Source organism: Paramisgurnus dabryanus, chromosome 8 (genome assembly GCF_030506205.2).
Source record: "Paramisgurnus dabryanus chromosome 8, PD_genome_1.1, whole genome shotgun sequence".
Taxonomy (NCBI): Eukaryota; Metazoa; Chordata; class Actinopteri; order Cypriniformes; family Cobitidae; genus Paramisgurnus; species Paramisgurnus dabryanus.
The window spans coordinates 4,750,918-4,777,726 of record NC_133344.1 but is presented as its reverse complement, the minus strand read 5'-3'; the positions used below and the strand labels follow the sequence as shown (position 1 = coordinate 4,777,726).

Sequence of the window (26,809 nt, the reverse complement as noted above, 5' to 3'; positions counted from 1 at the left end):
TCTCTTGCGCACAGTTGCCGTCTGTCTCACTCTCAGCTTCCTCCCTATCACGAGGTGTTAGACTGTAAAAAATGCGCTACACATGGCATTTTTAAAAAAACGGATGGTTTATTTATAGTGGATATTTCACGTCATGTTTGAATACACATTCGAATATCGAATAAAAAGTGACAGCCCTACTTCTTATTAAACTGTTTGTACACTAACAAAGTTCAACTTGGGGTTAAGTGCCTTGCTCAAGGGCACAATGGTGGTGACCAGGATTCAAACTCACAAATTCTAGGCTAGCATACTAGCCAGGTTCCTTAACTGCTGTGCTACCACCACCCCTTTCGGCTTAGTGCCTGCTTTCGAATCACAGCCGTGGAGATATCTGCCAACAAATGGACAATCATTCATGGGGCTGCAGTTAGTGCATTCAAGAATTTTCAATGTATGTGTTCAAATTCACATTCTGCGTAAAAAATAGTTTTGATGAGAGGTGGTGGAGGGTGGTGTTTGGCACTATGCAGAGGCGGCCTTAGCTATGTTTCAACCGTTTCAATTGAAACAGGCCCCGCCCTCCGAGGAGGGCCCCAGGCCGGCGCAAGAACGTATGAACGGGGGGCTATGATTCCTGCACGGGGGAGCTCACAGTGTCAGTGCCAGTGGATGTTAAGCAATCACATATCTTTCATTTTAAACAAGTTCATTTCTGCTCTCTCTCGGACGTTCATACGCGCTTTAGCCTACGATAGAAATCAGATTATTAATATGAAATGAATGTATTTTATTTAGTCTACAATAAAACTGTAGAACTGCATTCATATTTGTTATGTCATTTAAATTATGTTTTTTTAAAGTAAATTCTTTCATTTTTATAAATCATAAATCGTTTACAGCAGCATCACAGTGTTCATAAAAACTCTCAGAAAACGTGCACATGTTGATAATTCTAGAGGTTTAATTATTCTTTAGCATCGGGATCACTAGACGAGAGCTTAATAGCCTTATTTTTGTGAAAACCGACATTTCTTAATTGTGTTACCTGTCGTAGTTAGCCAGTGCGCATTCATTCCGACAAAGAATTCAGAGAGAATACCAATTGGAAGTACTCTTCCCTTTCCCCATTCCCTTCGAAGATCAGAGCTGTGCATAGAGTTGCGTAATTGTGTCTCTCATTGCGTGAATGTGACCGCTAAAATAGCCTTTGGAGAATAGAGCAATGAAAACAACGTCATTTTATCTGGAGTGAGTTTAAGCGGCGTTCCCTTCCCGAAGTTCACTTCAAGGGTGCAAGAAAGCAGTTTTGAATTCGACCATGCTTCTCTCATCAGGCTTGGCTATGCAAGTGCGATTCCAGGTTTTTAATAATAAACTTTTTAGGGGCTGATTTCAATGGGTTTTTTAAAAATAATATGATTGGATTTTATACTAACCTTAATGCAGTATTTCACTGTATTAAAAAATATGTGTTTAACATCTGTGTGCATTTACTGACTGCCTTTAATATATTTTGTGCATGACTGCATTTTCCTCTAACGCAACATCCACACAATGTTCCATTAAATGAACATAATGACCAAGAACTTTAGATAAACAAGGGGGATTTTTTTACTGTGGCTTGGAAATCTTTTTTTGTTTTGCTCCCGCATCACAGTATGTAAACTGTTTTTATAATAGCCTGTTGAACAAAGATGCCGTCAGCTCTCGTTCAGATTTTAATTGAGCACGAGGCGACAAAATCGCTGGACAAAGATTAACTTATCAGGGCATTCTCAGCATTCAAAAACAGAAGGTTGGATTTCTAAAAAGGCTCAGGTGAAATCTACGCCCGCTGCCAGGTGAGCTGTCTATGGTGCTGAAAAAACGCTTAGCCCATTGTTTAGTTCGGTTCAGTGTCAGTCAGACACTTTTTCTTCTTTGCATTTGTTAATTAATTAAATTTAAGAGAATGTTTGAGCTGTTTTTTTCTAAGTCAGCCCAGACAGCTGAAAATATACTGCGCAAATCAATTAAGCAGATAAGTTTGCGTCCATGAAAGGGGCGAGGCTTATTCCAACTATAATTGTATGGTTTTAATTAAATAAGGTTGGATCATTTCTGTTGAGCTGCCTGTTCGTGAAGCTGAAAGTCAAGTGCACGTAATAAAATAACATACCATTGATACAAACCAACAGGAATCCTTGCTTTTTTGCTCTATTATGCTTATGTTTTATGTGGATAGGGCCTCCTATTAGTTATTGAAACGGGCCACCAGATGCTTAAGGCCGGCTCTGGCACTATGACCCTATCTCGCCTGCAAATTAAATTGGTGCAAAACTGGCCGCCAGGCTTGCACTAAGTGTGGCCTTACTTGCCTATTCACGTACTTTGTCACTTAATTTTACTGACTTGCACTAGAAGAAACTGCAATAAAGATTTTTTTATCTTTGTGATAAGTTTATCCACCAGTGTTTTGTCTGCTTTATACCTAAAAAAAATTTCTTTAAAATGTACCTTCTCAGATGCAGTTATGTCAAAGCACTCGTTTCGGCTGGACAGATTGGAACAGACCTGAATGGGAACATGGCAGAGCTAAGACTGGCAATGTCCAGGAAAAATGTTAACTAAAAATGAGTGTGTTTTTCCCCAGCAAGTGAGTTTGGGAATGTTTTAAATGTGCCTAGAAGTTTGAAAATGTAATACTGAGGGAAAAAAGTGAGCGCTTTGAAAAGGCTTTAAAAAGAAAATAAAGTCTGAAGTTGATGTTAAATGAAGTTAAAGTTTTTACTTGAAAAGTTTGTACTTGTTTGTTGTTTGTCAAGACTTGGAATTGTGTGTTCTGTAGAAGGAGTACAAATATATGTGCAGGCTGTATAAAAAACATAGTTGTGCCACTAATATAAGTGAAAGTACATGATGTCATCATATTAGAAGCATATTTGTATCCCTAATATAAGTGAAAGTACATGGTGTCATCATATTGGAAGCATATTTGTATCCCTAAAATAAGTGAAAGTATGCATTATGGAAATAAGTACATATATGCATGTATACATATATGTGTCTTACATATATTTCACATGTATGTCCATATATGGGAAAATATATGGCACTTACATGAAAACTAGCCTGGTTAGCCAGACCTACATCAAGATGTAAGGTCTGGCAACTCTTCACACAAACGGCTCAATGCAAGGGGCGGGATATAAGGTTGTCCCTCAAAATGCCTCTGCACGCAATAGGATAGCGCTATGACCAATCAGAGCAACGAAGAAGGTGACGTAGTTACCGTAACCAGTCGGCAAAACTCCAAACACATCTTTCTTGCTTAAAAAGGACTTCAGTAGGGTTATTTGATCTTCTCTCAAAGAAAAACATAAGTCTAATCCTCTAGAGTCGCGGCCAAAGCCGCTTCAAAAGAAAGCTGTTCGCCAGCAGCAGCAGCCATTCTTTGTTTTCAAGTAGGAACCGTTGCAGCTCTGTCGTCATCATGTTAAGCCCGCCCCACAGACGCTACACACGATGTGATTGGCCTGACCAAATTTTGGTTTTTGGAGCTGTTAAGTGTATTGTGAGTGCCTAGACTAAACCCTGGCAGCAAATATATTTTGCGGCCGCTAGGGTGCGTCTAGATTTCTAGGCTACATGAAAACGGCAATTTTTGCTATATTTTGAAATATATTTTTTATATATGAATTTTGCATATACTTTCATATATGCAGCAGACATACATGGGCACTGATATTATATATGTAATTTACATATATTGACATATATTACATTTCTGTATGGGCAGCCTAAACTCCTTTAAATTTACATTTTTGGGGGGCTTTTGATTAGCGAGTTTGTGACTGAAAACCCAAAATGGGTGCTCACATGACAGTTAAAAGTGTAAAAAAAGTAAAAAAAAATACACGACAATATAATTATAAGGAGACATACCCAGGGGCGGATCTAGAAAATTATTTATGGGGTGGCAAGGGGGTGGCATGAGAACTACAAGGGGTGGCAATGAAGTAAGCGTCCTTGCATGGTTGTCGTGGATTCAAGAAATTATATACTGTATATACTATATTCTGTGAACACTGGACCTCAAATTTTTATAACATTAATAAACGCAACAACAAATGTTCCTATAAGTAAGTACCCAAGCAGCTACCTTTAGCATCTCTGTAGCACCCTTTGTCTTAATACTAAGTTAATACATACAGCTTATCAATATCTAAAAACACTGACTGGTTGAACATAGTGGTATAAAGACTGTTATATAAATAAAATAGGATTGCCTAGTTTATATTAATGTAAAACATATTTGAAAGGCAAACATCTCTTTCTCTCATAACCCTCTTCTTTAATCCTTTCACTCACTTCATGATGGATTTCTGTCTTTTCACTTCTTTTTAGCTCTTTGCCATCCATATGTTTCTTTCCTTCATTACTTCATCTATTCTTTTCCCTTCCACAACATATTTTTCTGTTTTATTTGTACCTTCCACTCCCATAGTATTTGATTTTTCTATTCTTTTTGGTAAAAAGAATAGATATCAGCCTTTCTTTTCATAATATCCTGGAAAATGCACCATTAAGTTCTTCAAGCTTTCTAAACATACACAACACTGAATAGTTTTGTCTCCTTAACGAAGACAAATAAAAACATTAGACAATATCATAACGAGCGATTTCATATGCACGTATGGAATATTTTGATTGCTGCAGTAGCTAATAAGACATGACGGGCTAACTCTAGAAAGAACTGCTTAAAAGATATTTACTGCTTACATAAACCTGCAGTTCAGTTGTTTTAACTACCAAGCAACTACCTCGTGCAATATTTAACATCAGTTTAATTTTTGTATTTTTATCCTGATGCAACATTTATCTATAAATATGACCGTATTTAGTACTCTGATTTGCTGATGTGATGCTCAACTTAACCACTTTAAGACACTAAAGAGAATTTGTTTTGGCAGCATGTGATGATGTGAGGTGCTTTATTAGATCAGAATTCCTCGCTACAGACGTGAAGAGACTCTTTCTTCATGGGCATAAGTTGCACGTTCATAATCATTCTTGCCTTTAACCTCAACGATGGAAAAGTAACGTTTGTGCTTTTTATACTTTGTGTTTGCGTCCGCTACCTTTGTTTTGAGCTCGTTGTACTTCCCATCGCTCTGTTGTTGCGGGTTTGTGCGACTCGGATCACGGATGGACTGCAGCGCGAGAACCGGGCTGCATGTGAGTGCCTTGGATGGGGCGATGCATCCTTTCACCGCAGTTTCCAAACGTCTCCAACCACGCCAGAAAAGATCGCTAGATTGGTCCTAGTCGCTTTTTTAATAAAGTCGCTAAAGGGGTCTAAAAAGTTTCTTAATCTAGCGACCAAGTCACTAAGTTGGCAAATCTGCGCGGACTTTTTTTTTACACTGTAAAAGACTTTCTGCTCGGACTGACTGCATGCTTGTGTATGAACTCTGCTGCCTCTGGTTGGCTAACGATGGAAATTAAGCCAATCACCATCAGCTACGTGGTTGTCCCACCCCGTCTAAGACACACACACCAATCATCGTCAGATATGTGTCTCCCACCCCCAAACACACGCATAGAAAAACTACATTGCCTTTCTGGTTAAAAGAGCCTACTCGGGTATAAATTGTATATATTAGGATACCCGCGCTGGGGTGGCATATGGGGTGGCAATGGTTTTATTTAGGGTGGCAACTGCCACCCCGTGCCACCCCGGTAGATCCGCCCCTGGACATACCTGATGGAATAAAATCATCATCTTCCTCAGTGCGATCTTCCTCTTCTGTTGGTTCAGTTTTTATTTCTGTTGGTTCAGTTTTAATCTTCATCATGAGGTTCGTGCAGTCGATGAGTTTAACTGAACACATCTTCAGTTTGGTCTGCAGGATCTGCTGCTGTTCTCCAGCGTTACAGACAGAATCCAGAGACTCTGTGGAGGTTTGATCCTCCTGTAAGCTCTGTTTACTGTCACACACTGTAGTGTCCTGCATCGTCTTTACACTAAAATACACAGAGACAATACTTCGTTTACACTCAATGAAACACGCAAGAGAGAAAAACACTGAGGATACACAAACACATCACACGCGCGCTCTTTCTTTGTTTCTTTAGTGAGTTTATCTGCGGACTAAAGAGCTGCAGCGCCTCCTGCTGTACTGGAGACAGAAGACGCTCACTGCTTTACAATGGATTTAGCAAAACAAGTGAGGAGGTATGACTTTGGATGGCGGGATCGTGATTTCAGTGCTAGCAGTCTAAAGTTCCTAAATTCATAATCAGGTTTACTTATCCTCCATTATGAAAAATAAACATACAGTAAAGCTGATTGATTGCCATTTGTTTATTACAAATACACAATAGCAAAACTGTTTCTATTCTATGATCCCTGGTATGTTATTTTCTATTTTTATCATATAAATTTTGTTTTAAGATTTTTAATTCTACAGTTTCCCTTTCTCCCGTAAAATAAACTATTTTTTTAAAGGAACTAAAAACATATTTCTCTCTTGAACATGCCAATGAAAAGTGCAGTTGAAGTTTAAAGCCTTTAATTTCATCTGTATAGCTACCTACAATGACATTCTTCTTTTTTTTATTACCACATACCATTCAACTGTGATTGTCATTAAAATACTGATAAAGTAAAATAAAACCTGTACAATATATGGTGTCTGTGCAGTAAAATATGCACAATATCCTCAAAATATAGTGGTGTTCCTCTCAGCAGTCTTTACTCCTCTCCACAAGCTCTTGCAGTTCATTTCTATTGTGCTAACATATCACACTGTGCATCTGGACAAGATGCTCTCAATGCAATAACAGGTCCTTACTAGAAAGAATAAAAAGACTGACAAAATACTGAATAATTATGTAAACTTTAATTTACCAGCCAAGAGAATAGGCATATAGCAGAAGTCAGAAGACATCATTGTAAAAATGAACAAAGAATTTACTGAATAATCTGAACAGTTCCTTTCTCAGTGTGTTCCTATACCAAGCAAAGTTAATGAACAATTAATGACATTGTGGTCCCATGACATTAAAACTTTGAAACCAATTTGTAAAATCACACAGCACACAATATAAAATAAACAAGTTTGACACATAAAAAAAGAGTTTTTAAAAGATAAAAAAAAATGTGTAAATAAAATATGAAAAACAACATGAATTAACACTATTGTATATAGTTTTTGACAGTTTGTTTCCTTCTGGACACATACACCCTTTACCAGCTTGGCACCTTACCTCCAAAATACAGAACTTTTAGATCAATCTGAAAAACCCAAACAGCACAGTTTTATTTCATTTGTGTGTTTGTATTTATCTGCGATATTGTTCATAATTTGATTATTTGTTCTTATTTTACTATTAACCCTTGTGCATCCTTGAGGGCATTTTTGGCTTTTCCAATTTTAATATTTCACCTTCATTTCCTTAAAAAAAAAATCTATTTTCTACTAGGTACACAAAATAGTTCCTCTCAGGACCTTTTGGACAAAAATGTCCCCATTGAAACCCATTAAAACTGCAATTTTTAATCCCGGTGCCATTCAACTATAAAATGATGCAATCTTTGTTAACAGGCTTTCATTCTGTTGGCAAGGCTTCAAAATTTTAATTTGTACTTTTTTTCCCAGATGGTGCCATTTTTTTAGATTTGGCATATAAAGCAAATTATTGCTTTATTGTTGCTTTCTGCTGTTTTCGGCTTATGCATATTATAGAGCCAATTAGATATATTTTGAAGCTATAATTGTGTGGGTGTGTTGGTATGGATGTCAGAGTGTGGTTTGTATGTGTGTACTGAAAATTTTATGTGTGTGTACCTGGTAATTGACCAATTGTCCCCACAAAGATATAAATACCAGTCCAGTATTTTTGTGACCTTGTGGGGACATTTTGAGGTCCCCAGGAGAAAAAACAAGCTTATAAATCAAACAGAATGATGTTTATTGAAAATGTGAAGTAGTAGAAGGGTTTCTGTGATGGTTGGGGTTAGGGAATGGGGTAGGTAAGGGGAATAGAATATACAGTTTGTATGGTATAAAATGCATTACGTCTATGAAATGTCCCCACAAAACATGGAAACCAGAATGTGTGTGTGTGTGTGTGTGTGTGTGTGTATGAACAGTTTGAATGAAAAATATATATATTGTACTGGAAATCACAAGACTACAACCGCTGCAAAGGTGGTGTCGCTTTTTCATAAAAAAACAACAGTGGCATTGTGTAAACAAACCAGCATTTGAAGGGTTAAAATTCAGAAAATTAATGAATGTTTGGTCATTGTGATTAGAGCTGATGCTGGTTAAAAAAATGGCATCAGTGAAAGTGGAAAAAAATATTAATCTATAATATTTTTATGACACTTTATTGACATGGACATTTTCGTCCTTTATGGACCTGAGAGGTAACTTTTTTTAAATCTGATACTGCATAAAAAATATGATTGCATAAAAATTTATGTTGTTGTTAATCATTGACATATCCAAGGCTGTAATAATCAAAGAAAAAAAAATCTGCTTAGCATTTAGTAAATTTAAAATAAATAAAAAATTTCTTTTTTTCATAAAAAAACAGCAGTGGCATCATGTAAACAAACCAGCATTTAAAGGGTTAAAATTCTGAAAATTAATGAATGTTTGGTCATTGTGATTAGAGCTGATGCTGGTTTTAAAAATGACATCAGTGAAAGTGGAAAAAAATATAAATTAATAATATTTTTATGACACTTTTTGGACATGGACATTTTTGTCCCCTATGAACCTATGTGTAACTTTTTTAATTGATGCACAAGGGTTAAAGGATAACTAAACCCCTGGGGCCGGTTGCACATGCTGGGCATAAACCCGGTCCTAATCCTACTTTGTATGTAAAATGTGCTTTATGTCGGATGTAGAATTAACACCTGTAGCACCATCTAGCCGTAGCGCACGTCTGAGACTCTAACTTATGTCTAGGCCAAGGGAAGACGAAAGTATAAATTCAATTCAATTTTATTTACATAGCACTTTTCAGAATAGTTAATTGTTTCAAAGCAGCTTTACATTAATAGAAGCAGTGAAAAGCACAGAAAAACGACAGATAGCACAACATAATACACGATAGCATAAGCAGTTAAATTTGCTGCGGCTATGACTCAACATTATAAGCGAGCGTATTACTAATGTAAACTGCTTTTAGATCTTTGTTTCAGTTGTTTCTATGATTTACTGAAATATAATAACAAGCGCTTCATACGTTTCAAAGGCTTTTATCAACAATTACATGACATTTATGAAAAGAGTCAGTATTTGCAGTGTTGGCCGTTCTTTTTCAGGACCTCTGCAATTCGACTGGGCGTGCTCTCAATCAACATCTGGGCCAAATCCTGACTGATAGCAACTCATTCTTTCATAATCACTTCTTGGAGTTTGTCAGAATTAGTGGGTTTTTGTTTGTCCACCCGCCTCTTGAGGATTGACCACATGTTCTCAATGGGATTAAGATCTCGGGAGTTTCCAGACCATGGACCCAAAATTTCAATGTTCTGGTCCCCGAGCCACTTAGTTATCACTTTTGCCTTATGGCACGGTGCTCCATAGTGCTGGAAAATGCATTGTTCTTCACCAAACTGTTGTTGGATTGTTGGAAGAAGTTGCTGTTGGAGGGTATTTTGGTACCATTCTTTATTCCAGCCTGTGTTTTTGGGCAGAATTGTGAGTGACCCTACTCCCTTGGATGAGAGGCAAATGTACACATGAATAGTTTTAGGATGCTTTACTGTTGGCATGACACAGGACTGATGGTAGCGCTCACCTTTTCTTCTCCTGACAAGCCTTTTTCCAGATGCCCCAAACAAACGGAAAGGGGCTTCATCAGAGAATATGACTTTGCAGCAGTCCTCAGGAGTCCATTCACTATACTTTCTGCAGAAGATCAATCTGTCCCTGATGTGGTTTTTTTGTTGAGAGAAGTGGCTTCTTTGCTGCCCTTCTTGACACCAGGCCATCTTCCAAAAGTCTTCGCCTCACACCTGCCTGCTGCCATTCCTGAGCAAAGGTGGCACTCCGATCCCGCAGCTGAATCCTCTTTAGGAGACGATCCTGGCACTTGCTGGACTTTCTTGGACGCCCTGAAGCCTTCTTTACAAGCATTGAACCTCTTTCCTTGAAGTTCTTGATGATCCTATAAATTGGTGATTTAGGTGCAATCTTAGTAGCCACAAGATCCTTGCCTGTGAAGCCATTTTTATGCAACTCAATGATGGCTCCACACGTTTCTTTGCAGGTCACCATGGTTAACAATGGAAGAACAATGATTTCAAGCATCATCCTCCTTTTAACATGTCAAGTGTGGCATTCTAACCCAATCAGCCTGACATGACAACAAATGACAACAAGCTAGCACTGAGGTAAAGCTAATCTTTTAGATTATAGCAATGACGCTGACAGTGACGATTCTCTCAAACCAATCAGTAATCTACAGTGTTTTCGCGTCATGTTTGGTATCAGCTCGGGTTGCTTGGATTCCCAACCGAGGTGGTACTAAAAAATAGTATCGGGTACTACGTACTTCACCCAGTGGAAAAGCTCCCAAAAGTAAGCTGACCCGACCCAAACCAAACCGCTAGGTACTATACAACAGAAAAGCGCCATTAAAGGCGGAGTCCACGATGTTTGAAAGCCAATGTTTATATTTGAAATCACCCAAACAAACACGCCCCCACCCCAATAGAATCTGGACCTTCTGTTGATAGACCCGCCCCACACATACGCAACCCGGCATTTGATTTGATTGGCTATAAGTGTGTTTTGGTAGTCGGCCCGTCTCCTTTTCCAACGCGTTTTTCAAACATTGTGGACTCCGCCTTTAAAAAAATTTAGGATAGGTGTAGAAAAGTAGACGATCCACCATGGCAAACAAAGTTTAGAAGAAACATGAAGAAAACAAAGACCAGGAATCAAACATTAGGGTGACGAAGATGCTCCACAGTTTTCTGTTCTTGAAATAAGTGAAAATAAAAGTAGAAAAAACAATAGTGTGTGCACAAATGCTGTCTATTGCCTTTGTGTAATTGTTTGTAGTGGGATGTCCTGTCTCAATATTTTCTTGCGCATGCGAGTCTCTTGTGATTTAGTAATGAAGTCTGTAGAGTAAAACTCTTCCCACAGACACCACAATGATAAGGTTTCTCTCCAGTATGAACTCTTTGATGTGATTTTAAGAAACTTGACTGAGCAAACGTCTTGTCACACTGAGAGCATTTGAAAGGTTTTTCACCTGTATGAATTCTCTTGTGAATTATTAAGATTGACTGTTGACCAAAACTCTTCCCACAGAGACTACAGTGATAAGGTTTCTCTCCAGTGTGAACTCTCTGATGGACTTTGAAGTGACCTGAATAAGCAAACATCTTGTCACACTGAGAGCATTTGAAAGGTTTTTCACCTGTATGAACTCTCTTGTGATTAAATAAGTTTGACTGTTGACTAAAAGTCTTCCCACAGACACTACAGTGATATGGTTTCTCTCCAGTGTGAACTCTCTCATGGTTTATCAGCTGATATTTATGACAGAAACGTTTATCACAGTGTGAACACTGATGGAGTTTCTCTTTATGAGTAATCTGGTGTGATTTTAATGAACTTGAATCCCTAAAGGTTTTGTGACATTCACTGCACTGATACGGTCTCTCATTGGTGTGTAAAAGCACATGTCTCCTCAGACCACGTTTACGGCTAAATCTCTTCTCACAGTGAGGACACTCAAAAGGTTTTTCGCCTGTGTGAACTCTCTGATGAACTTTAAGATATTGTTTTGTTCTGAAGGAATTTCCACATTCAGTGCAGTTGAAAGGCTTTTCATCACTGTGTATCCTCATGTGAACTTTTAGATTAGAAGAAGAGCCAAAAATCTTCCCACACTGCTCACAGTGAAACTGCTTCTTCTTCTTCTTCTTCTCTCTGTGGTCTTCTGAATGAAGTTTCTTCTCTTGTAAGGTAGTAAAGCTGATCTCAGATCTGGTGAAGAGTTTCTGTTCTGTGTGTTTTCTCTCATGTCTCTCTAAAAGTCTCTGTGAGCTGAATGTCTTTCCACAGGTGATGCAGGAAAGAGTTTGTGCTGTCAGTCGCTCTTTTGATGTTGAGGACGTTATTTCTATATCCAAACATGAATCACTCTTCACATCTGAAAGAAACATGAAACAATTAAATTGTCTTTTCACTCTTATTTACACAAAGAAGGATGAAGAATTGAGATTCTGTATCTTTTTCTAGATTCACACATATAGACAAAAGACAGGTGTCAGTCCTGTTATTACAGCTGGGTCATTGCACATCAAATAAACCAACATTTGTAAACATTTCCAGGTATTTTGTTTTATTATTTTTGTTAATATTTTATTAAAATAGAGACAACATAACTAGTGATCAATGACAAAACATAAATGTAATGCATGATTATTTGTGAGTAATCTACTATTTTGTAGGAGTTGTCAAATGAAGCAATATTTTTTATTATTATTATTTTCAGAGGGCCCTTTTACACCTGGTCACTTCATGTGTTTTCTCTGATTGGATAGCTATCTGATTTGTTAAAACTGTTCTATTTACATTTGGCCACAAAAATGTGTCTTGGTAAAACGGATATGAATCCGATCTTTTACCCCCACCCAAAATGCAAATACACTATTTATTACTCCGCCTTAAAAAATTAAGATGACGTTTATGCAACAATAGGCAGCACTTACTGTATGTTGTACTGTATGTTGGCCAGGGGGCGCGCGTCTCCTTGCTCGGCATGAGCTGAAGCTCGCAGTACAGCGCAGTACAGGAGAGTGACAGTGCGGTGATTTAATGCAGGTCCATGACAAGAAAAGCATTCACAAAACTTTCTCTTAAAGTTTTATTTCTTTGTTTAATATCATTTGAGTTTGTCATTAGACTCTTTTATTGATTCTAGGTAGGGCTGGGCGGTATGACGGTATATTCCGTTACCGCAGAATAAAATGTCAGACGTAACAGATTTTTCTATTCCGTCTAGGGCTGGGCGGTATGACGGTATATTCCGTTACCGCGGAATAAAATGTCAGACGTAACTGATTTTTCTATTCCGTCTATTCCGCGGAATGTAAATAAGTGGGCGTGGCAAAATCTGCCCTCCAGCATGTTAGACTGAGTGTGACGGAGAAACATGTAAAATAGTTCACTTATAAAAAATGAACAAGTTATTTGTGTAATTTTTATAATAAGTGCCAGTGAATCCACTGCGGGTCACGCAGCGAGACTCTTGCTTGCTTGCTTGCTTGCTTGCTTGCTCGCTCGCGCGCGCTCTCTCTCCCCTCATGCAGCAGCCGGCCGGTCTCTCGCGTGCAGTGGTCTCTCTAGGCAAGCGCAAGGAGTTGCGACGACAAATAAAGAGTTTTTCTTGCACATAATGCTAATAGTTGTAAAGTTTTCTGAACTTTAAGCAAGCTAAGACAAAACTCGCGTTTATATCAGTGACACGTGCGATGATGGAGCGATGTAGTTTGATGCGCCATTTGCTTGTACAAACATATTTGATTGTAAAGACAAGAAACTTAAGAGATGCAAGTGTTGAGGTCTAATAGAAAGTAAAGGGCGTCAAGACCTTAAAACAAACTTTATGATCATCACATCATAGCACCTGTCACATTTATAATATCTAGAGCTTCTTCTCTCATATACAGGTATTTATCCTGTCTGTAGGTTTTTGCATACACTTCTACCTGTTCATTTTACATATTGCATATGTTTAATGTAATGTATGCATAAATACAAAATACAATGAAGCCATACTTCAATAGTCTATAAAGTTAATTACTCAATTAAAAACAAGATTCAATGCTCATATTTTAAAACTGTGGTGAGCATTTAGTTAAAAGCTATAGTGAGTGGTGTATTTATGTAAATTTTTATCATCAAAAAACTATATAAACTGAAAAACATGTATACCGTGAAATATTCCGTTCCGTGAAATAAAATGACTCATTCCGTGGAATAGATTTTTGGTCATCCGCCCACCCCTAATTCCGTCTATTCCGCGGAATGCAAATAAGTGGGCGTGGTTAATCTGCACTCCCGCATGTTAGACTGAGTGTGACAGAGAAACATGTAAAATAATTCACTCATAAACAATGAACGAGTTACTTCGTACTTCGAGTTATTTTTATAATACGTGCCAGTGAATCCACTGCGGGTCTCGCAGCAAGACTCTCGCTCGCGCTCTCTCTCTGTGCTCATGCAGCAGCCGGCCGGTCTCTCGCGTGCAGAGGTCTCTAGGCACGCGCAAGGAGCTGCGACGCCAAATAAAGAGTTCTTCTCGAACATAATGCTAATAGTTGTAAAGTTTTCTAAACTTTAAGCAAGCTAAGACAAAACTCGCGTTTATATCAGTGACACGTGCGCTGCTGGAGCGATGTAGTTTGACACGCCATTTGCTTATACAAACATATTTGATCGGAAAGACGAGAAAGAGATGCAAATGTTCAGGTCTAATAGAAAGTAAGGCCGTCAAGACCTTAAAACAAACTTTATGATCATCACATCATGGCACCTGTCACATTTATAATATCTTGAGCTTCTTCTCTCATATACAGGTATTTATCCTGTCTGTAGGTTTTTGCATATATTTTTACCTGTTCATTTTACATATTGCATATGTTTAATGTAATGTATGCATAAATACAAAATACAATGAAGCCATACTATAGCTTCAATAGTCTATAAAATTAATAACTCAATTACTGTTGTTATCTTCTGTGCATTTTCACTTTAACATTATTAACTTTAAATAGCTCATATTTTAAAACTGTGGTGAGCATTTAGTTAAAAGCTACAGTGAGTGGTGTATTTCTGTACATTTTTATCATCAAAAAACAATATAAACTGAAAAACATGTATACCGTGAAATATTCCGTTCCGTGAAATAAAATGACTCATTCCGTGAAATAGATTTTTGGTCATTCCGCACACCCCTAATTCTAGGAAGCTTTTTACCCGCAGTCGTCGCTCCATAAAGCAACGAGCTAACTTTTGTCTCGAAAAGTTTCAGAGGGCATTTACACCTGGTCTTTTTGCGATCAGATAGCTATCCGATAAGAGAAAACACATGAAATGACCAGGTGTAAAAAGCCCCAGAGACTTTCACAATCCTTGTTGCAATTATATGGTGACACTTCTAGAATAAGATTAAGTCTTTTTTAAAGGGATAGTTCACCCTGAAATGTTGACCATAAATCACGTACACCTGTGTCGTTCTAAACCCCCAAGTGCTCTGATTGTCTTCACAACACATTTTTAGATATTTTTGATGAAAACCAGCAGTCTTCTGTCTGTCCCATTGACTTTAGTTAGTTTCACAATTCTTTTTCCCAGAAAATAATGAAGGACATAACCAAAAAGGTCCATGCGCCATATTAGTCGTTCAATAATACTATTATGATGAAGTGATGAAAACACTTTTGTGCTCAAAGAAAACTATATGAACGATTTTATTCAAATGTTTCTCCTCCTTGGTTGTTCAGTGTGCGTTCAGGACTAGAATATGGCACATGCTGCTGACGTCTTCTACTGACGGAGTGGTCAGCGTACAGACACAGAATACGCTGGCAAGTAATTTGCGCATTTATACAGGCTGTTTTAGTATTGTTTACAATGTTTGAATAATGGGTAGGGCTCCAGACTGAGAGTAAAGAGTTGCATTTTTAGAGTATTTTTCCTGCCTATGGAACTACGTTTTATTTAATGTCGCACTGGCGCGACTGGGAAATTAAAATATAATTATGTTAATGTGATGCGCTGGCGATAATGTCTACGGCGCATCCAGTCACTCTCCCTTGTTGCTCCTCCGAGCGATTTATCGTTTTGCAGATTTAATTGGCTGATATGAGAATGTTGCAGATATATCTGTATCGGCGTAAAAGCCACAGATATGCTGCCGTTATGAAAGTTTTTCACGGAACAAAGAAATGCTTTTGAATGATGTAAGTTGTTTGTCCAGCAGAGTGTGCCCCATTTAGGGCTGCACGATTAATCGTTTTTAAACCGAAATGCGGATGCGATTTTCGAATCGCAAGAGCTGCGATTATTTCGATTCAAAACTATCAAATATAACAATCATCTAGTATGCAGTTTTTGACAGTTCGCTTCAAGCGCATTTTACATTTGATGCAGTTTAAACCAATAGAGTGCATTAACACTGAGGTGCTGACTACACGTCAGATAACACCATTAGGAAAACATGAGCGAGCAGCAGTTCAACTCCTCAACAAAGTTATACGGCCATATGATTTCTGCGATGCCGAAAACACGGACAGAATCGTGAAATGGATACAAATGGAATTAACTGCACAACGCGGAATGTCATGAAGTTGGCAGATTTTGGATTCAGTCATTTTAAAAACCCATTATAACTCATTAACCGGCAAATGAAAGGACAGAAATGCGCGAAAACATTTCCCTTTTGTGTAATGTTGGACTTAAAGAAAGGTGTATATACGTCCGTTTCTCGTCATGCATCGCAAACAATGACAAGACTATAAGCAGGTTTCATTAAAGCCCGGAACACAGCAGACGAAAGAGGTACATTATACTTTCTTGCACGCGCACATCTGCACCGCTTTGAATATTTACAGGCACGAGGGTTCATGAAGCGCGCACACAGAGAGCAGTCAGCACACGCGTGATCACTAAACTTAAGTTTTCTTTCTTGTCTAAGTGAACATAAACAGCTGGATGTTTATCAGTATATTGAAACAGAGCAGTTTTAAAGCTGTCTTGTGTCTTAAAGTGACAGTAACCTGGTGCTTTCTGTGTCAGAAATGTTTATTACACACCGAAAATTAAAATCACTCCTTACTCTTAACTGAACAAGCTTCTGCAGCTCCACATTTAAAATCCTACAGTGAGGACTGTGCAGTGTTTTATTTGTATTTTTTGCTTATGTTAAATCATAGATTCTAATAACTAATATATTTACATTTATTACAGATGCCTGAAAAGTAAAACAAGATGAGTATAGTCTTATGATTAAAAGAAAAAACTAAACATTTGCTTGTCAGAAGCATTGTTGTAGTGACAGCCAAAATACGTTGGCCTATATGTCATTTTAAATAAAACTTTCAATACATTTTTGTTAAATTGTATTTTAATGTTCCTAGATAAAAAAAAAGTTTGTCTGCAGAAGAGCAAAGTCCTGCAGACAACTTGGTACAATGTTTAAGAGGTTTTAAATAAACAGTAGCACAGCATCTTTCTTTGGTGCTATTAAAACCACCACAACAAACCTGGATATAGCTCTTTTATTATATACTAATGAATTGCACTTTAAATCGCGAATCGCAATTTTGATCAGACAAATCGCAATTAGATTTTTTCTCCGAATCGTGCAGCCCTAGCCCCACTGTTTTGGTGCTGGTGACCCAGGGCACTGTGTAGTGACACCAGCCAACCCCCTTGCCATTTAATTCAGTCAGTGGTCTCTCAGTTCAGGCGCCGGCAGTCACGCGGTGTCTTCACAACATTTTAAACCTGGTATTAATACGTGTTTGGTCAATTGTATTTTAAGTGAACGAGAGAGCCATTCCCGTTTACATTTGGTGTTTTTAATCCGTCTCTTTTGTCCACTTGCGAGTTGTTAAAAACACGCACTAATAGTACGAGTTTTTGTAAATAGTAGTGCTTGTGTTGTCACTGAAAATGCTCATTTCAGAGCAATTGATTAAATAATCTTGCGCAACTTTACACCCTAGCTAAATAAAAGAGGCGGACATCAGACGCTTTTTAGTTTTAAAAAGTCTAAAGTCTGCGCCGAACACTGTGGGTTCTTGTTTGTGCTAAAACGTTGTGCAAAATGAAACTAATGAAAGATGTGGAGATCAGCCACTTTAGTTTTATCAATGAAAGCCTAAAGATTAGGGCTGGGCAAAAAAAAATCGATTTTTGGCTTAATTGTTTTTTTTTACATGGTCGACAGGCCTGTCGCGATATACAATAAAGCAATTAATCGCACAATAAATAAAATTAGCTCGATCGTTGTTGTTTTTCGGCCGCGATAATTTACATTTGCATGCTTGTTTGTTTTCCACGTCTCTCTCTCCCTCTACCAAAGAGACTGGATGACCACTCGGGTGCAACCTCGGCAGTCGCATGGTCTGTGTGGGGAGGGGGGACTCAACGCGGAGTGGGCGGTCGCGCGCGTTGGGTGAGCGAGACCCCATTTTGCGTGGCGCTGTGCACGGCATTTTTTGTAACTTTCCGCACGGCTCCGCATCCGAAAGTGACCGAACTCGAGGCGATTCTGTCCGAGCAGGCAAGCCTGTGACGTATCTCTTTGATCAATCCAAGCACAATAATGTATATATTTATCTGACACTCTAGAAGTAAAGTATGGAAACTCTGCAGTTTAAAACACGAATTATTTTACATGATTCAGAATGTTTGGCTTATATTTGTATTGAATGAACCACTGGATGAGGAATAAAATACAAACCTTAAGATGTCTGTACTGTTTGTTTAGTAAAACCGTTAATGAAATGATAATGTTTAATAAAGACATATTTAAAAGATTGTTGTTTTATTCATGTTCTCATATTTATATAAATCAAACTCTAATGTTAAAAGCACTAGGGTTGTTCCAGCGGACGACTTCTTCTATCCTCTTCTTTGTGTTTGTTTTTGACTTTATTGCTCGCGTCGCCACCCGGTGGTTCAAAAAATAGTGCAACAACAAGCGCGTTAACTATAAACGCCTCGTCCGTTTGGTGAGACGCGCGCGCGGTCTGCGGAGGCTTGCGTTGCGGACCAAAGCGCGAGTATAAACAAAGCTTAAAAGCCGAAAGTATACTAGGGACGTCCGCGTATGCGTGCCGTCCGCATGACGTAATTTTCATCATCAAGACGGTCCGTGGCCGGCTGCGCGGACCGTTCGTGTGCAGGCCAAAATTTGAGACAGCACGGACAGTGCACGTACAGTCCACGTACAACAGCGCATGCGCGTGAAAATATTTAGACAGGGCACTCCACTATAAACAATTATACAAAGGAAATAGACAGCATTTGCACACACACTATCGTTTTTCTTCTTTAACTTTTAGTTCTTCCAAGAACAGAAAGCCCTGGAGCATGTTTTTTTGATTCCTGTTCTTTGTTGTCTTGTTGTTTGTTCTAAACTGTGTTTGCAATGGTGGATCAGTTACTTTTCTTCACCTATCCTAATGTTTTAATGTACTGTCGCCAAATCAGTGCTGCCCTGACAGCCTGTTAGACTAATAATTTGAATAAGAAATAATTTGTATTGCGTATAGTGTCGAACGCGGCCATCCGCGTGTAGCCGCGGGGAGAATCCTCGAAAAGCTGCTCGGACGCATGCGCGCGCGAGCCGGACGCGATAAAAAGGTATACCCCAGCCTTACTGTTAGCAGGAGAAAACACGAGTTGAGACAAAGAGTTGGAGAAAAAGATGGATTATGGCTGTTTACACTTTGCATTAACATGCGTTTTCATCGATGGGATCACAAGTGGACGACGTTAATGACAGGTGTAAACTGTGTTCAAAAAGTTTTGAGCTCGTCCACTTTCAACCACATTCAGAGGTAGTCGAAAGTTCGGATTGCTTTTGTAGTTTAAACGCACATGTGTTCGAACAGCCACACGCGACCGCCTTCTCTCCGCCCATTTATCTAATTTGAGGTACTAATTTACAAAACACAATGTTTTACGTCTTTTCTGACTTCTGGTGCGAAGACTAAAAGCAGCTGATCTCCACAGTTTCATTTTGCAAGCGTGTGAAAGTTGCGCGATCCCATTTCATCATACACGCAAAAATATCAGAGAATACATATACAAAACACTGTGCAGCATGTTTACTTACAAAACAAGCAGTGGACTCTGACATAATATTAGTTTGCATCCATATAAAGTCATCATTATTCCCGCTGGCGTTTAAATGACAGCGGAGAGATTTGCCCACCGTCTCGACAGACCACCCATAGTATCCAGGACAGCAGCGGTCGAAAGTGGACAAAAATTGCAGATTTAAATACCAGGGGCCTCATCTATAAAAGTGCGACGTAGGAACTATCCTACATTTCATCTAAGACCATTTCTAAAATGATCGTACGTGTGACTCAGAGAAAAGGACCGTACCCCTCTTTTCCAGATGTGCAGTTTATGAATCACAAATTATCTTAAAATTGTGCGCAGCCGAATGCTCTTAGAACGCTGCCTTCTAAACGCCCCTAATTTAATTAATTAGCATATAAATATTAAATTATCAAAGGCCAAATTCTCTGACTGTTACAATGGTAGTGGTCAAAAAAAAAACATTTTTGTTGTTGATTGCTTATTATGCATATTTCTAAATTCTAACATGAAAACTTTATTGACATCACTCGAGTTAAGGCGATTATTAGTGGACCTTTCAATTCACGTGTTTTATTTTACTTTACAATAAGGTTCATTAGTTAACATTAATGTATTAATTAACACGAACAAACATTAGCAATACATTTGTTACAGCATTTATTAATCTTTGTTAATGTTAGTTAATAGAAATAAAGGTTTGTCCACGTTAAAATGATTGAATTCGCATTCACAGTGCAAAACAAGATTTTAATAAAGTATTAGTAATTGTTGAAATTAACAACAAAGATTAATAAATGCTGTATAAGTGCAGTTCATTATTAGTTAATGTTAACTAATGAACCTTAGTGTAAAGTGTTACCCATTTAAATATATTTTTTACCCGTAAACGTAATATTTGTGTCTTCAACGTTTTGTTTTAGTTTGCCATGCCTCCTGCACGGCGGTGTAAAAATAAGAGATTTTTCAACTTTAGAATTCAAAGATCGTATCATAAACTGTCTGAATATATTCTACATGAATTAATTTGGATTTACAGATGTTTAACATTAAAATCGATGAATGGGAATAATTTATATGAATTTTTTAAATACCCATCACTCTTAAATGTCGCATGTCCCTTATTGTAGGCTACATCGAGGCTTTAAAATGTAGTTCCTTTCACGTCCTTTTAATCATTGAATTCGCTTTAAACTTTCATTTAATAAGCACGTTTTGTAACATTTACATGCGTTAAACACCCCAAAAACTGCATAAAACTATTTTGCTATATTTGTTTTATATATTTTTTGAACAGATGACAAACTAGAAAATCGTTTCCTGAACCTATAGACCCATTTTTGCATCGAAATTGCCATACATTTTAAAATATCAAAATAGGCCAACATATTTTGTTTAAAATATATTCTAAAACCTTGTTTAATTATTTTGGAGTATGCCTTTCCTTCTTGTTCATTTTCTGTGTGCATAATTGTTGCATGTTTTTTATTATGTTCCTATTCTGAATAAACCAAAAGCGGTTTGCATGCTTTGTCCTTGTTGCATTCGCTCATCAAGATCATTCTGAACAGATTTCTGTAGTTCAAACAACTCTGAATTGTAGTTGAGAATGTCATGGCGCACTATTAAAACATTGTCGGGTTTAAATTGTTATCGGGCTTATAATTACAGTTAATTTGTCGGTCGGGTCGGACACGACGTGTAGGGGGCTTCGGTTATGTTTTTTTGGGCCCAATAAGCTCTAATACAGATGATTCTGATGCTGTAAAAGTTTTGAATATGCCTACTTGCAATACTGCCACAAGGAAACGTGCGTACGTCAAGTCGGAACCTGACGTGGAGTACTTTTCCACGTCAAAGCCGTTGGAGTGGATTTGAGCGTACGCACGGTCAAATCTGTGCATAAAAACGCTTTATAAATGAGGCCCCTGGTGTAAACATGATGTGTCTCTCTTGTCCAGTTGTGATCCAGCGATCTTAATACACATCTTAATACCAAGTGTAAACAGCCAAGTTTCAAAACCAAACGCTACAGCTGCAGTATGGGAGTACTTCGGATTTAAACGACCGAGGTGGTAAAACCACTTAAAAGCAGCAACATGACAAAGATGCATATGCACCTAAAACACAATCATCTGGTTATTTTGTTAATTTCTTGTCGATTTTTTAAATGTCTTCCATTTCCAGTATGACATACTGTTTAAAAATAAAAGTTTATCGATCTTTGAAAATGTGTACCTGCATTTTTATAATGGTCCCATTTTTAGCAGGGAGTTTTTTCCCCAAAAACAAATACCATATGGGAACGTTCTGTGTTTGCTGGGCTCCCGGTTTTCATCAAAAACATCTAAAAATGTGTTCTGAAGAGAATCGAAGCACTTGGGGGTTTAGGACGACACAGGCGTAAGTGATTCATGATAAAAATTTTCATTTTGGGGTGAACTAAACCAACATGCATGTTCCTCAATAAGCCTATTAATATAGCCTAAAGGCCTTTAAAATGTACATTTTGGGGTCTTTTTGATTAGTGAGTTTGTGACTGAAAACCCAAAACAGGTGCTCATATCACATGACAGTTAAAAGTGTAAAAAAAAACACGACAATAATTATAAGGAGACATACCTGATGGAATAAAATCAGTGCGATCTTCCTCTTCTGTGGGTTCAGTTTGGATTTCTGTTGGTTCAGTTTGGATTTCTGTGGGTTCAGTTTTAATCTTCATCATGAGGTTCTTGAAGTCGATGAGTTTAACTGAACACATCTTCAGTTTGGTCTGCAGGATCTGCTGCTGTTCTCCAGCGTTACAGACAGAATCCAGAGACTGTGTGGAGGATTGATCCTCCTGTAAGCTCTGTTTACTGTCACACACTGTAGTGTCCTGAGTGTCTGTGGGCTTTGACTCAGTATAACAGAGTAAAGTCAGACTGAGATCGGAGTCCTGTGTGTGTCTGGATTTCTCTTCAGAGAGTTTAGAGTCCAGCAGTGGCTGTGGTGTGCGGCTCTGATCTCTGCTCATCCACACTGAATCCAGACTCCCATCATCAGTCACATACACTGAAGATTCACAACAATCCACATCCTGACAACACAACACACACAGACAGTAAGATTAGAAATGATTTGATGTTGTCTGATTCAGGTAAATGATGTTTAAGCTGTACAAACCTCTCGATTCATTGCTAAATCTCCTCTTGACCTCAGCTTTGTCTCCAGTAACGCCACCTCTTTCTTCAGCTGAGAGATTTCTGATGAAATCATCAATATATCCAGCATGGACAGATCAGTTCCTACTGATTTACAGCACAACACACCTCATCATCAACGTCTCAACACTAAAATACACAAAGACAAGACTCTGTTTACACTCAATGAAACACGCAAGAGAGAAAAACACTGAGGATACACAAACACATCACATCACACGCGCGCTCTTTCTTTCTTTCTTTAGTGAGTTTATCTGCGGACTAAAGAGCTGCAGCGCCTCCTGCTGTACTGGAGACAGAAGACGCTCACTGCTTTACAATGGATTTAGCAAATACAAGTGAGGTGTGACCTTGGATGATGGGATCGTGATTTCGTTTAAAGTTAGATTTTCTCAAAACCAGATACCCTGCCTTAAAATGTAAAACGTACACAACTAGCCGTTAATCATAGATGAGTCCTACAGCCTACAATACAAAATTTGCTGCACCAACATTATAGTCAGGAGCTTTATATATTTGACCTAAATTCATAATCAAGTTTACTTATCCTCCCTTATGAAAAATAAACATGCAGTAAAGCTGTTTGATTGCCATTTGTTTATATAAAAATACAATCGCAAAACCCTGGTCATCCAAATCATCCCTGGTAGGTTGTTATTTTCTATTTTTATCATTTAACTTCTGTTGTAAAATTATGAATTCGTCAGTTTCCTTTTCTCCCGTAAAATAAACACATTTTTAAAGGAACTAAAAAATATTTTAAATTATTCTCTCTTTAATGCAAATTAAAAGTGCAGTTGAAGTTTAAAGCCTTTATTTTCATCTGTATATATACCTACAATGACATTCTTCCTTATTTATTACAACTTTACATTCAACTGTGATTGCCATTAAAATACTAATAATAAAGTAAAAAGAAACCTGTTATACAATTTATGGTATCTGTGTAGTGAAAGTGTGACAAACTTGTCAAGTATGCAACATATACTCAAATAGTGGTGTTCCTCTCAGCAGTCTTTATCCCTCTACAAGCTCTTGCAGTTCATTTCTATTGTGCTACCACATCACACTGTGCATCTGGTCAAGATGATCTCAATGCAATAACAGGTCCTTTAACTTTCCTAGAAAGAATAAAAAGACTGACAGAATACGGAATAATTATGTAAACTTTAATTTTCCAGCCCAGAGAATAGGCCTATAGCAGAAGTCAGGAGACATAATCTTTATAAAAATGAACAAAGAATTTACGGAATAATCTGAACAGTTTCTTTCTTTAATGAACAATTAATGACATTGTGGTCCCATGACATTATAACTTTGAAACCAATATAGCACACAATATAAAATAAACGAGTTTGACACATAAAAAATAGTTTACAAAAGAGATAAAAAAGATAAATGTGTAAATAAAATATGAAAGACAACATGAATTAACACTATTGTATATAGTTAGAACAGTATGTTTGCTCCCAGACACATACACCCTTTACCAGCTTGGCACCTTACCTCCAACATACAGAACTGTTAGATCAATCCGACAACATGAGCAGCTGAGTTTTATTTAATTTGTGTGTTTGTTCTGTTGTATTTATCTGCGATATTGCTCATCATTTGATTATTTGTTCTTATTTTACTATTAAAGGGTAACTAAACCCCTGACTCCACCCACTGGCAATATTTGCAAAATGCAAGAAAAGTTTGGGGGCTGCTGCTGTTAGACTCTAAAATGGAGAATTTTGCCAAGGGTGTGGGGTGAGATTGTAACAAGAGCGAGGCGAGCTTGAACCTGCTTACGTCACATCGTACAGCTTAAGTAACTTAGTACCGCAACATCTAATAGAACAATTCAACTTCAGTAGCCACCGATCGACCTGAGAAGGGCAGCAGTCAGGCATTTTTACACCATATATTGTAGCATTGAATAACTTACAGCTCACCAATCGGGCTTTCTGCCTCCTGGATGCGTGCGCACCCTGCAATGTTTGTAAACTTGCAACCCGTCTATACAGGGCCCTATTCTGGGGTCACGTGCAAAAAATTGCCGCTTGACCACTAGTTGGCACTATAACACAACCTCAACTTTGAAGGGCTGAAACTACAGAAATATGAGGCCGATCAACTTGAAATTTGGCACGGGTGCTCTTGGTCTAGGGTTTTATCAATGTCTTAAAGGAATTTCGCGTAGATCAAAAAACATGGCCGCCATCTGCCAATCAAGAAAAAGCAGCTATTAGACAGGGTTAAAGGAGGCCGATTCAAACGAAACGTGATGGGCCTGTTTGTCTCTTGGCCATGAAGGTCTGTGCAGAGTAAGAAAAAATTCGGCCTCCGGGGGGCGCTATCACGTTTTTTCAGTGTTTAAGTGATTGTGTATTATGCAGTGTTTCAGATATCAACAAGATCCTCATATCATTTAATAGAGGTCCTTACTATGAACAACTTTTCCTCAAGCAGCACTTGTCTCAGTCGAATCGTTTGTTAGATATTCATCATTTTCTTTTAAACCTACTTTTGCGAACTAGTCCTAGGTTTTTTGATCGATCTGAACCAATCCAGTACTGGAATATTCCTTAGACACTGAATATCAATAATTATCAAAAAAAAGTTTAATTTTGCACTCGTCGTCGCAACACCACGGTCAAAAATACGAAGAGGCGGGGCCACAAATATTTAAATGGCTATCATTTATGATAGGAATGAGATATCAACACAAAACTTGGTACACATATGTATAGACCCAGGCTAAGGTCACATGCAAAAAATTACAGAGATTGTCCACTAGTGTGGCGCTATAACCTAAGAACAAATAACGATGACTATAGCATATGTATACGACACATAAATATTTGTCTGACCTACTTGTTATTTTGCACATAACATCTGCTTTAAGATTCTTATAATGGTCTATTACGATAATTACATATCTTAGAACAACGGGTGTTACGTTAACTGTCCCCTAGATCAGTGGTTCTCAAAATTATTCCTGGAGGCCCACTGCTCTGTACATATACAAAAGTCTTCTATTTTAAACAAATCTACTTTAATCATCAGTAGAGATTTGTATGAACTGAACTGATTGTGTCAGATGAGAGAAACATACAAAATGTGCTGAGCATTGGGTCTCGAGAAACCACTGTGTTTCACCGAGTTGAAAGTACTGCTCTAGATGTTTATGTTTATATGAAAAAACAATTTGTGAATTTACTGTACTATCTGGGCAAATATCAATATGAAACATAAAATAAACTTTTGCCGTTGTATTCCTAGATTTGATGTGATGTCACACAGTGATGTGGGCACCATTTTTAACCTGTATTCGTTATTTCATTTGTAGCTGCTGTTATGTTCCTTTTGTCCATGGGTTTGCATCTGCATGAAAATTATTATAAGATTCAATGAATTGCAGTAATTTACCTCATTAAAACTAAAAGACTTGAGGTCATCAATTCAAGCATTTTGAAATGTGACATTTTCAAAATGGACCAGACTAAGTATATCTAACTAATTAACTAGTAATGTAAAGCTTATGAAAAAATAGTTTTATTAAGATCAGACAATATATGTCTTTCCAAGACTAGGGCTGGTTGAGTAAACATACAGTAGCCATTAAGTTAAAACGGTGTTTTAAGGACTAGTCTGAAGAACTAGTAGCTAGTTAGAGCTAATCAGTCTTACTATTTGGATTTAAATATAATTTAAATATTTTTTCGCATGATACTTAAAGCAGTTATGTTCAATCATGAAGACAAAAATGTA

At 37.8% G+C, this 26,809-nt stretch overlaps 1 pseudogene; it reads right to left on the bottom strand.

Moving 5' to 3' along the window:
- LOC135771701 (uncharacterized) overlaps positions 1 to 23,027 on the bottom strand; it is a 40,974-nt pseudogene extending 17,947 nt beyond the window's left edge.
- Positions 23,028 to 26,809: the final 3,782 nt, after the last annotated feature.